Source organism: Sus scrofa, chromosome 12 (assembly GCF_054392235.1).
Source record: "Sus scrofa isolate SSC_HxYL_T2T_F1_AM1 chromosome 12, Sscrofa_HxYL_maternal_Yorkshire_Landrace_v2.0, whole genome shotgun sequence".
Lineage (NCBI taxonomy): Eukaryota > Metazoa > Chordata > Mammalia > Artiodactyla > Suidae > Sus > Sus scrofa.
This window is the reverse complement of record NC_139394.1, coordinates 2,584,234-2,597,161: the sequence shown is the minus strand read 5'-3', so window position 1 is coordinate 2,597,161 and position 12,928 is coordinate 2,584,234. Positions and strand designations below refer to the sequence as shown.

The 12,928-nt window shown below is 57.7% G+C and overlaps 1 long non-coding RNA gene across 1 annotated transcript; it reads left to right on the top strand.

The window, feature by feature from the left end:
* Window positions 1-5,751: 5,751 nt before the first annotated feature.
* On the top strand, window positions 5,752-10,145 carry LOC146397978 (uncharacterized). Its single transcript, XR_014820385.1, has 2 exons — window positions 5,752-6,111; window positions 7,123-10,145. It is a non-coding gene; the product is annotated as an uncharacterized LOC146397978 (long non-coding RNA).
* Window positions 10,146-12,928: the final 2,783 nt, after the last annotated feature.

The window sequence follows — 12,928 nt, the reverse complement described above, 5'->3', positions numbered from 1 at the left end:
ACCCAGTCGCTGACAGGGCCGCGGACCTGCGGGGCCTATCACTTTGGGCAGCAGGTAGCCAGCCTTCTGGGAGCAGGGCAGGTACGGAGAAGACTCCGAGAGAGGTGGGACAGTGACATCCCTCACCGCTCCCTCCCGCCGCCCCACTGGCTCCAGGCTGCCCCAGCTGCCTGGGCACCGAGCCCGTGGGTCCTCGCGGCTCCAGCCACACGAAGCTCCCTCTTCTCGATCCCCAGCCTGGGACCTCCGCCAGGCCTGGCGCCGAGGAGATCGGAGAAATGGGGCGCCAGATCTCAGCTGAGGGCACGAAGGGCTAGGCCTTGGGAGACAACCGAAGGGACCCCTGAATCCACAAATCACAGTTCAGATCGGCTTCCTCACCACCCTCCGCCAGCCAGGCGTTCGGTTAGTTTTCTCAGGATCCTGGGCCTTTGCTCAGACTCAGCACAGACTCGCTCACGTTATTTTTTTAAACAAAAGCAATTAGATTTCAATCCTCGTTCATTTGCATTTGCACCTCGGAAACAGTGGGCGGGGACGGGGGGTGCGGGTAGTGGGAGGGAAGGAGGAAGGGAGTCTGGCGGCGGCGGGTTACACCTTCCGAGCGCCACAGCTGGCCCAGGCTGCCATTGCGCCAGCCACATCTGGCCCAGCCGCGCCGCCGCCACGACTCCCTCCTCACCCGCTCCCGGGGCCCGCGCGCCGCAGCCCGCTCGGTGGCGCGCTCATCGATCGGCGGGGCTGCGGCTGGGCGAGCGGAGAACAAGGTATAGCCTGTATTTAGGTTCCTGCCCTTATATGGCGATGTGCGCGAGCGCCCGCCGAGCGGCCGCACCATATAAGGGCACGCGGCGGGCGCCAGGCTGAGCTGGTGCGAGCTCATTGGCCCGTGCGTCTCTCGGCAACCGGCTCTCACGAGTGGAAAGGAGCCAGCCGCCCCCGCCTGTTCACTATCCCCTCCTTTTCTTTCTCCCCCAGCGTCCTCGCCTCTAGCCTCAGCACCCCTCTCCTTGCTTTCCTCCTTTTTGCCTGCACCCTCGCCCCAAGTTTTCTTCTCGATGTTGTCCTCTTCCCTCTCGGCCTCGTCATTCTCTTCCTCTAGCTCGGCCTGTCCTCGCCCCCCTCCGTGCACGCTCCCACTTCCATCCCACGCACCGCCCCCCCCAACCCAGGCGAACAGCGACAGAGGAGCGGGAAGGCCCGGATGCGGGAGGGGCGCTAGAGGGTGTGTTGTGTGTGTGTGTGTGTGTGCGCGCGTGTATGCGCTTGTGCGCGCGCGCACCGCTGCTGCAGTTGCCGCCGCAGCATCAGGTTCACGGCATGCACGCACGGGGCTCTGGGAACAGCCTAAGTCTCCCTTCCACCCTTCGCGCACACACATGCTCACCTCCCCCGCCCCGAAGATAATCAGAGCAATTAGCTGCAGAAGAAATGTGCTTGCTGCGGGGCTAGGGGTGTGCTAAACCACAAGCGGCCCTAGGTACTACCAAATTACCATCTCCCAGGGTGTCCCTTCAGGCTGGATTTCTGAATGCAATCATAATAATGATAAATCGATGTCTCATTTAAAGGTTACTTTAAAAACCCGCCAATTGTTGTGGGGGAAACGCTGCGTGGGAGACCAAAATGCACCAATAGAGCCGCCCTTGGATTTCCAGGCAGAATGCCATGCAGTAGTGGTTGCGGGATGCTGGTCAGGTGCTCAGCGCTGGGCCCACCCGCTGGACGGGAGCCCGCGGAGGGAGAAGACGTGGCTATCCCCACAGGGATGAGGCTCAGTTTCGCCTCAAACTCAGTAAACGCACCGCGGTTCCCGGGGATCCTCTCGCCCCCTCCCTCGCGCTCTGAAGCTCGCGCACGCGCACGCACGCACAGGTGTCCCGCTGACCCCTCCCGAGCCATAACCAGTTCCGAAGCGCACGTTCCCCTAGAGACGCCGGGGCGGCTGGAGTCACCCCCTCGGGGACTTGCGCCTGATCCCAGGGAATCTAAAGGAGACAGCTAAGACAATGAGTACCCTAGCGCCCTGGGACTTTGCCTGTGACCGAGCTTGCCTCTAGGGCCGCCGCCTAGCCCAGACGTTGAGCGGTGCCCCCTACTGGGAAGTCTGTGCCTGGAGCCCCGCGCAAGTGGGGGTCGCACAGGAGACCTGGCTCGGGTGGGGGATGGGGAATGGGAAGCGATGACCCGAGTGACCTCTGCTTGGTCTCGGGCAACCTTCCCCACCCTCGCCTTCCTTCTTTTCCAAAACTCAAATTCTCCAGCCTGGTCCCTCCCAGGGGAAGGTGGCAGAAGCGAGGTCTGCCAGGGAGCACGGGTGCGAGATTGGGGAGGGCGCTGCCTGCTGATCGAGTTAGCTTCGGACGCCTCCTCTTCCTCGCTTTCTGTGCAAGGAAGCGCTTTGGCCACAGCAGCCCTTGAGGCTAGCGCGTATCTTTCCTTGACCTTGGCTGAGATTTGCTGCCACGGTGTCTTGCCTAGCAGAAAGCACAGTTTCCCGTCCTGCTCAGGCACTAGGGATGCCCTCGGGGCAGAGGGTTTGTCTGGGTCTGCGCCCAGCTCCGTACCTCTGCCAAGGAGACCTCTCTGAGCACTGGAAAATCCGTGGATGCCCAGGGCAGGCTCCTGATCCCCCACATAGCCCATCCCTGCCTCGCACCTGCCCATGTCCATTTAGCCAGGTCATTTATATTAAATATACATCCTCAAGTTTCTTTGTGCTGAGATGATACTTTCGCCTAGCGAGAGGAGGAGGAGGGAGGTCCCCACATGTTTTCTGCGCACAGAGACATGTTCCCTTAAGTGTCTCTCTTCTTCTCTACTCTTAAACCCCAAGAGCAAAAGCCACTCTGAAATCCGGAAAGCCCTATTCCTTGACCTGTTGGCTCTTGGTACCTGCTTGCTTGCTTGCTTGCTTTTTGAATTTGAAATTTCCAGCCGGTAGTGTGGTGAAATCGCCTGAGTTGAGTACGCGGTTGGCGGGAGGAGTATGAGTGAAACTTGCAGATAGGGAGAAATAAAGCCCCAGTTTACAGATATACCTTATTCTGGCCAGCCGAGCTCACTACGGCCCGAATTCCTCACGGTTGAAATAAGAAAGGGCTACGGACCCGCTTGACTTCGCCGAGTCGTCCGGGCTCCCGAACCCGACCCCACCCATGGGTCCTCTTTTCGCACTTTTCGTTTTTCCCTAGCAATACCAGTCCTGGGTCTCCGAGGGCAATTTCCTTCCTACCCTGGTGCATCCCCCCCCAGGTCCTGTCCTGAGCTTGCGCCCCCAGCCGGTTCTCTAGCTCTCTCCGGACGCCCCTCTCCAGAGCCTCGGGTTCCCTTTGGCACCCAGAGAAGCGTGCTTGGGTCCGGGTGCCAGGGAGCTTCAGGGTGGCCGCGGGCGCCGTATTGGCGCAGGCAGCCCTTGGCTGGGCAGATGCCGGGGTCGAGGAGCTGCTCCCTGCGGAGAGGAGGGTGGGCTCACGGCACCTGCTGAGCTGCCGCCGCCGCTGCGGCTCATGGCGCCGAAGGATCCACCCGGATCTTCTCCGCGGAGTTCCGGGCTTGGGTCGTTTTGTAGTCAGGAGGCACACAGCTTTTAAATTTATTTTTTATTTTTCAGTGGCGGGTGTGTGTGTGTGTGTGGCGGGGGGGGGGTGGAATCTGGGGAGGGGGTCGTGGGACTGGTCAGCCCAGCTCCACCGCCAGAGTGGTGGGGGTGGGGGTGAGGACAGTGGGGCGCAAAGCGGTCACCGAGGTCAACGGCCCATTAGCATTTCCCCACCCGGCCGCCGCGACCTCGGGAGGGCCCGGGGCGTGCGGCGTGGGGAGCAGACCCAGAGCGCCCTCCTTTCACTGTCCCCCACCCAGCCCGGCTCCCTCCGCCCGCAGGTAACCGCCCCTCCCCCTCCCCGCTCGCCCCCGCCGCGGCCCCAGCTACCCCGGGTGCCCGCGAGGGTCCCGGCACTCGGGCGGAGAGCCCGGGGCGGGGAAGGCAGCCGGAGTGCGGGCGGGCTGCGGCGCCCGCCCCCGCCGGTGGCAGCGTGGCGCCTGGCGCCGCTTTGGCAGCCATTTTCTGCAGCTGCCGCGGCCGGGGCTCTGCGGACTGAGGCGGAGGCTGCAGCCGCCAGACAGAGGCGGCAGGGACGGAGGGGCGCGGGGCCACCGGCGGGGGGGTCGCTCGGTGGCCCGAGCGGGGGCGGGGGGCGCGCAGGGTCGCCGGCGCCTCCCGCCCCTCCCCCTGCTGCATTGCAGGCGGAGCGGGGCCGCTCCGCGTGGCGAGCGCCTGCGATCCCACCCTTTCCCCGCCATCTTGTACCCGGGCTGGCGCCTTCCCAAAGCGGAGCTGCCACAGACAAAGCCCGCCCTGGGCCCACCGGGGCCCCTGAAGCCCACCCGAGCTGGGTGGCCCCGGGGCCCCAGGACCCGCGCCCTCACCCCAATCCTCCCGGGGGGGCCAGCGCTCCCGCCTCCCAAGGGGGCTCCGCGTGCGACGGCCGCTCGCCTAGCCCCAGAGGGGTAGCGGGGACCCTGTTCCACTTCAGTTGCGGGGCTGGACCCGCGCCTTCGCCGCAGCCCCCGCCCCCCGCAAGTGAGGCTGGTGATGAGAGCCGGGCACCCTTCTAGCCGCTAGTTCCTTCCTTCTTCCGATGGGGTTGGTTGGAGGGTCGCTGGCCCTGGAGCCCGCACCATCCCCGTGTACGTAGTGCCAAACTCACACCCCGTTTTCTCCCCGAGGAGCCTCAAAGAAGACCGCAGCTTGGGCGCCTCTTGGACCCCTCTAGCTGCATAGCAGCTGCTGCAAACAGGAGATTCGGGAGATGTGGCACTCCATTTTTCTGGGATGGCAGTGCTGTCGCCCCAAACCCCGAGCTTGCTCAGCCCCTTCCCTCAGTGTCCTTGCACAGGACTTCCTGACCTACCTAAGGGTTTGTGGGGGTGTGTGTGTGTGGGCAGGTGAGGCACCCCTTCCTCAGTTCTGAGACCCTGGAAGAATCTGGTACCTGGCAGACTATGCCATCAAGTGCTGTGCTAGTCCTGGGTAGGGAATTGGCTCCCTCAAGACTCTATTTTCTCATCCCTAAGTCCCCAGACACTGAGGATGAGGTGGGGTTGCTCACAGTCCCCAAGAGCTGGTTGGTTCCTCCCACTGCACATGGGGCGGGGGACAGTACACGGCCACTGGCTCTTGCACCCTCCTTTCCCTTCCACTGGCCCTCTAGGGAGTCCCTATCTCCTGGTCCTGGTGGACTCCCAGGAGTGACCAACTGTAAGGCGGGGGGTGGGGGGGGGGTGGGGTGGGGTGGATGAGGAAGCTGGGAAAGGGGAATGGCTGGTGCTAGGCAGAGGTGGACTCTTCTTCCCACACCTTCACCCCTCCCCTTATTTCTTTGAAATACCAAGATCAAAGCCCAGGCTCACTGTGGACCTGGCGGCTCACTTCTCCAAGTACTCTTGGCCACCGTAGCTGGGAACGGAGGCCAGAGGGGGCTGGGCACCAGAGGGATGGGGAGCTGCCAGACTACTGGTTCACACCTGAGAACTGGGTTCCCCCAACAGGACGCCTGCTGCCCCTCCCACTCCCATCCTACAGGGTCTTCTTTGAGGGTGGAAAACAAAGCAGCCCCGGGTGACCTCTCCAACACGGCTGGCAGGGCTCAGTTCTCCACCACCAACGCCTGCCAACCTGCGTGGATTCTGAGCCCAACTCCGGAAACCAGTCTGACCACTTTGCCCATTTCCCAAGCCTCCCCGGGAGGCGGGGCGTTTGGCTCCCCGGGTTGGGTGAGCCTGGCTCTACCGCAGCCTCCGCTGCCCTAGCGATGAATGGATTTGCCCAGAAGGCAGCCGTCAAAGGGTCACACCTGCCCGCACTCAGGGGCCCTCCGGAACCGCTCCCCCACCCCGTCTCGCTCCACCGTGAAAACTGGTGGTGGGAAGCTCTACTCCCAGGCCTCGTTGCCGCCGCTGACCCGTTGGATCCCGAAGACCGCGGCTCAAAGCCGCCTCCAGACCTCACCCTGTGCGCACCTTCCGAGGTGGGGCTGCCCCTGAGGGCGCTTACAGTCGGGTCCGGACACCGAGCTGAACCAAAACATCGGAGTATCAAGACTTTAGAAGGTGACTCCTGCGAGAGGTCACAGAGTGTTCCCCGATGGGACGGAGGCGGCAGAGGAGGGACGGACCACGAGGGGACCGCGGGTGGGAGCGGCCAGAGCAGCCCTGCCGAGGCGGGAGGGTGGACGTGCCCTGCGCACCTGTTTCAAAGGCTCCGCCAGCAATTCACCTCGTTGGCCCAAGAAAGAAAGTGTGCCCCCTGGTTCAGCCCGCGGCTACTGTCGATGAGACTCCCTTAGAGGGCAAGGCCGGGGTCCACGTGGCGATGGCGCTGGCGCGCCCCGGCGGACCTCCCCCCCGCACCTGCGGAGTTGTGAGGCGGCGGCCGCGGGGGCGAGGAGGGGAAAGAGCGGGAATCCAGAGTCTCCCGCCGGGCCGTAGGAGGGCGGGTACGCACTCCAGCTGGAGTGGCACCGCTCCCCAGCTTTGTCGAGCAGCCCCTGAGACTCCTAGTGAGGGGCTGGGGCCGCCGGAGCCAGCTTTGCAGAGGCAGCAGGGCCGAGGTGTGGCCGGTGCGCTCCTCCCGGGGTCCCCCTGCTTTCCATCCCCTCCTGGTGTCTTTAGCGGGGGAGGGGAGGGGAGTCGGCAGTGTTGGCCTTGTGAGTGTGCTTGGGTGTCCTCCCGATCCACCCGCCCCTCCAGCTCCCTGATGCTTGCCCTCCCCCACCGCAGTTAACAGGGAGGGGGCAGAGCAGAGCCGTCTGTCCCGGGAGCACCTTCCCTCTCCCCACAACCGGCATTATAGCCGGCTTAAGTCCTTCTAGGCCGGTTGAACGGTACAAAAAGCAGGTGGGAGTGGGGTATGAGAAGAACCAGGATAAAATACAAGTTACGCTTTCACCCCAGGCTAGGCAGAGTCTGTCTCCTTTCTGAAAGCATTGGCTGGGAAGGGGTGGGTGTTGTGGAGGAGCCAAAGGCAAGGGTACAGGTCACCTTCAACAGACCATGGCAGAGTGGGGTTGGGGATCAGCTGGGCTGGCTGGGGAACCCTCCTGCCACCACTGTGTCTTTCAGAGCTGCTATCACTTGAAGCCTTGCCCCCGAGGGCACAGCCCAGATGAAACTGGAGGAAGTTGCAGAGAAGAAGCTGGATTGAACTGTGGTAAAGGGGCAACAGTCAACAATCAGCGAGCCCTAGAGGGGGCAGAGGGGAGACCTGCGACTCCTGGGCTCACTGTGGGGGGGAAATGATGGAATGAATTCCTGATTAGGTCTGACGACGACCTGAATGACCTCTAAGGCTGCCATCTCCAAGATTGCAGGGAACAGACATGACAAAAGTTTGGCCCACAACTAGACCTGGTTCTGCTGGAGCTGAATTCCTCCAGGCCTCGTGGTTCCTTGTCTGTATGATGGGGCCATACAGACAATATGAAGTAACATAGAAAGTGCCTGGCACTTAGTAGGTGCTCTGATTAGAAAAGTAGCGGAGAGGAAAGCCTTTCATTTCTATATTAGTATTGATGTCCTTATGGTCCATTTTACCATCATGATTATGGAGAAGCTTCCTCAAATGCATCTCTGTTCCTAGCACTGTTTTAGGCCCTGCACCAAGGACATGAGGAATGTGTCTGCAAAGTCCCATGTGTCACTGGTGTGGAGACAGCAGCAGTAGGAAACCAGTGTCTACAAGAATGGATCGTCTTCCCTTGCCCCCATCCACCTCCTTCTTCTACCTCCTCACCTTCTTGGGGGAATCCCAGGAGCTCCGCTTCCTTCCAGAAGTGCATGAAGGCTCTCTGCTCCAGCCTGCTCATCTGCTTTTCCCCACAGTACTTAGGATACTTCCCAAACCTTGCTTGGAGCAGCAGGCCAGGAAAGAAGGGGGCAGAACTTGAATGAACAGAAGAGGGAACTCAGTCCCATGCACCAACTGCCTGGGGTTGCCATTAACTCAAGGGGCTTCCTGTTACGGGGGAACTCCTTCTGGGGCACTTTTCACAGCAAGTCACCAGGATTGGCACTGGAGAGCTTGCAGGTGGGGAAGGAAGGTGGGAGAAGAATTATTGCACCCATGCTGGCTGCCCTCAGCCTCACTGTTCTGCGCGGTGGAACATCCCTCAACTTCTGAGAACCTGGCATCTAGAAATTTTTTTGCTCACTCAATATCCATCCATCCATCCATCCATTCATCTGTCCACCCTCGTACCTATTCACTCAACAGAGATTTCCTGGGCACCTTCTCTGTGCTGGACAAGCCCAGAGCTCAGAGTTATGGGTTATATTTATGGGTAAAACAGACCTGACTTCTGACCTTATGGAGTTTAAAGCCTGGAGTGAGAGGAGACAGTAATAGAAAAGCCACATACCTCATATAATTTACAACCTTGGTAAGTGCCCAGGAAGAAGTGCTTGGTGCTATCAAGAGCATATAACAGTTTCATCTGGGGTTGTGGGCTGCAGCAAAGGCCAGGATGGAAGGGCTTCTGGTTTAGGATTTTTAGGGTCACCAGCTCAGCCCAAGAGGATGTGACCAAAACTTAAGCATTGATGGAGTAGCCATGGAAATAGAATGATTGTGACATGAGGACAGTGAATAAAAATCTGTCAGCCCCTGACTGTGGGATAGAGGAGGCTACAAGGAAACTCAGCCTCCAGGAGAGAGAATTTGTTGCCAGGTCTGTAGAGCGGATGTGGTAATAGGCAGTCCCTTATTTTGGAGGCTACTCTAAAGCCATGTTCAACTTGGGAGGCTCCAGAGGTCTGAGCCAGTTGTGGAACAAGCCAGGGTGTTTGGGTCTTAACCAGAACTTGAGCAGGCCGCATCTCATATTAAGCTGTCTCTTGTCCAGTCTGTGTTGAGAGTGCACCACAAGTCTGGGACCACAGGCAGAGGGGCTTGGATGCTTTGCCAGCTAACGTGTGGGGCCCAAGCATCATAGTATTTACCTGTAAAATGAGAGGGTGGTTCCTGGAGTCTTTCAGAGACTTCTAGCTCCATCCTTGTGATGACTCTGTGGTCCCAGGACCAGCTCATCAGTTCACAGTTGGTGCCTTGATTCACTGATTGATCAGTTGTCTTTTTAGGGCTGCGTCTGCGGCATATGGAAGTTCCCAGGCTAGGGGTGAATCAAATTGGAGCTGCAGCTGCTGGCTTACACCATAGCCACAGAAATACCAGATTCGAGTCACATTTGCAGCAATGCCAGATCCTTAACCCACTGATCGAGGCCAGGAATCAAACCAGCATCCTCATGGATACCACTCAGGTTTCTTTTTTTTTTTTTTTACCCCCCCCGGCCCCCGCTTTTAGGGGCCACACCCGTGGCATATGGATGTTCCCAGGTTGGGCACTGAATTGGAGCTGTAGCTGCCAGCCTACGCCAGAGCCACAGCATCGCCAGATCTGAGCCGTGTCTGTGACCTACACCACAACTCACAGCAATGCCAGATCCTTAACCCACTGAGCGAGGCCAGGGATTGAACCCTTGACCTCATGGTTCCTAGTCGAATTCATTTCCACTGAGCCACAATGGGAACTCCCAGTCAGGTTTCTTAACCTGCTGAGTAGTAATAGGAACTCCCCGCAATTTGTGCCTTTAATGTGTAGGTGTTTGTCCCTACGCTGCCACTCCAATAGGGGGACATCCTGGCCAGACAGTCTTTGTGTGCAAAGACTCCCGATGGCAACGGTGTGGCACCATGGTTAGGTTACCTAAATCCAAGCCCTGGCTCTACCACCCAGTAGCTCTGGGCCAGGTACTTGACCTCCCAAAACATCCATTTCCTCATGGGGGTGATAATAATTTGTATTGCATCAGGTTATTGCAAGGATTGAAAGAAAGAAAACATGTAAGGGCACTTTTGCGGAGCCTGGCTAAGTGAGCAATCTATAATTGTGAGTTATTGTCATTGTTAGGTCATGGGGGCACCAGGCAGTGGTGTTTACCCAAGGGCCTGGTGTCACTTTTGGCATCTCTCCTAAATTCAAACTGATGATGAAAATTATTAGAGAGAGAGAAAAAAAAATGCTTCACAAGCTGTGACAAAAGCAGTCTCTTTTGTAAAAGAAACAGTAAAGGACAAAGACCAACAACTAGAGTCCAACAACTCCGGACCATTGTTTAGACGCGCCTCCTCTACCTCTCGATCCCATGAGCAGGCAGGAAATCATGCTGATCTGGGGATATTCACTCAGTAGATATTGATCCAGGTCTTCCAGACACTGTGCTGGGGAATGATGGTGACAAAGACACAGTCCCTACTCATGAGAGATGGAGGCTTCAGCAGGTGAGGAGGACCAGTCAAGAGCAGTGGAGACACAGGGATCCCTGCAGCCTGTCATACAGCACAACTGAGGCCTGGAATTCTGGATAAGTTCTTGGTCAGTCAGTGGAGGCTCCTCCTTCTGGGAGTAGCTGGGGATTGGAAAGCTGGAGGAGGCGTCTTCCCTGCCGGAGTTAATTTCTGGGCAGCTGCGGGAAGGCAGGTGGAGTGATTGGAACGGTCTCATGGCTGAAGAAGATTCCATGTTCCTGGCTCAGTGCTGGGTGGAGATGGCAGGAGGGCTCTTGCACTGTGGGCCTCCAAAAGTCTAGGGAGAGAGCCAGCCAGCTCTGCATTTAGGGCGGAGAGAGGTGGGCAGCCAGCACCTGTCAAGTGTGCAAGGTGCTTCAGGAAGGTCCCTTCTTATTTATAAAGCGGACTGTCTCATTATTTATAAAGCTGACCGTCTGTCCACTCTTATCTGGAGGATGGGAATTTGGGACACCAGGTCACAAGTTGGTCTCTTCCTTTGTCTGCAATCCATTCGACATGGCAATTCCCACACCCTCTACACAAGGCACAGACAGCACAAAGAGAGGGCTTGCCTGCAAGAGACCCAGCTGGTCCGAAGTTGGAGGCACATTTCGTTTCTCCAGCCAGCTGGGGAGGCGGCTGGAGCAGACCAGGAGACGGCCTTTAATGTTTCAAATGTCAGCATGGTCCCTACTTGCTGACTTGCCAAGATTTGATCAGCTAAATTGGCCTGTGTGGTGTGTTCCTTGCAAGGCGCAGTGTGTATCCAGAGCTTTCAACAGTGTCGCGAGGGAAGCTAGATGGCAGGAAACAAATTTCAGTGGATGTGCATCTGAAGCCCTTCTCCCACCCCTCTGAGTTCCTTCTTGTCTCCTCGGGGCCTGAGTTTCAACAGGATTCTCTCCTAATTAGGTTGAGGAGGGACCCACTTCGTTTGGGATGCCACTGTCACCTGTGCAAGCTGCTTGATGCATTGCAGTCCCAAGTAATGCCAGCTTTAGGGGGACGGGGGAACCAAGGTCAGGCCTAGATGAGGGTCTTCCCAGTCTTTCCAGAGTCTCATGTGTGGCAGGGAAGAAACCAAATTATGAGCTAAACTCACGTAAGGGCCCAGAGTTTTGCCTTCCTTCTTTCACTCCCTTTTTCACTCACAACTCAGCTGCTCAAGAAACATGTACTGCCTATTTTCCATTGGCCTTGCCTCTCTCCCATCACTGGGAGGAGAGTCAGGGAACTGAGAAAGAGGGCTCTTTTCTAGGATGTTCTCTGACTGGATCAAGATGGGAATCCCCTGAGGAGAATGATCTGGGGGCCTGGGGAGGCTTTACAGTTAGAATCCCTTTGTGAGAAGCATGACTGAGTGTTTCTGGGGTCTCTGGGAGCTGGGCCCACCCTGGACCTGTCAGGGTGTGTAGCTGTATTCACAGAACTCCTGGCTTGTCAGGTCTGGAGAGCAGAGGCCAGAGACCTCAGCTCTAGCACCATGCCCAGATCATGGTACTGAATAAAACCAAACCACACACACACACACAGAAACCCAAGAAACAGATTATGATAAAAAAATTTACCCTTTCCAACCTACCCTCCCCCAGATGAAATTAAAATTACCAAGTGGCCAGATTAATTACCAAGTGATGGAGCAGGCTGTGCTTGGGCCTGAGACAATATTAACAATTGAAGCTTCTTTCTGCCTCTTCAGGGCTCACACTATCCCAGGACATTCGTAAGCCTATCTCTAAGCACACCCCCCCCCCCCCGCCACAGCCCCTGCGCCATGAATGGGCACCTGCAATTTCACTAGTGAGGAAACTGAGGCTCAGAGAGGTTGGGTGACATTCTCCCCTTCCTCCCCCTCCTTCCCCTCCCATCCCTCTTTCCTCCTGCTTCTTCCTTCGACAGATGACTCCATGTGTGCCAAGTGCTGGGAGCTGGAATAGAGCAGAGAGTAAGGCGGACGCTGATGTGCTCTCATGGTGCGTATACTCTTTCCAGCCCGGCCGCAAGAGGAGGCAGACAAGCAAACAAATCAAAATTTCAGCCAAAGCCACCTGCTCTAAAGAAGAAAAAGAGGGCATGGAGTTCCCGTCGTGGCGCAATGGTTAACGAATCCTACTAGGAACCATGAGGTTTCCGGTTCGATCCCTGGCCTGAGTCAGTGGGTTAAGGATCTGGCGTTGCCGTGAGCTGTGGTATAGGTCACAGATGCAGCTCAGATCCCACGTTGCTGTGGCTGTGGTGTAGGTGGGCAGCTGCAGCTCTGATTAGACCTCTAGCCTGGGAACCTCCATGTGCTGCAGGAGTGGCCCTAGAAAAAGGCAAAAAGACAAAAAAAAAAAAAAAAAAAGGAAGAAGAAGAAGAAAAAGAGGGCAATGAATGGAGCAATGTATCAGTAAAGGCTTCTCTCAAAAGGTGGCCTTTAGGAGATCTGAAAGCTAAGAATAAGCCAGCCTTGGGGAGCTGGGGGTGTTGGTGGACAGAGCCACCAGCCCTGGGGCACAGAACTGTTGAGCTCAGAGCAGCTGCCTAATCCTTCCTCTTTCTGCCACATCCTCCTTCCTCACGTGGCCAAAGGGTAAGATT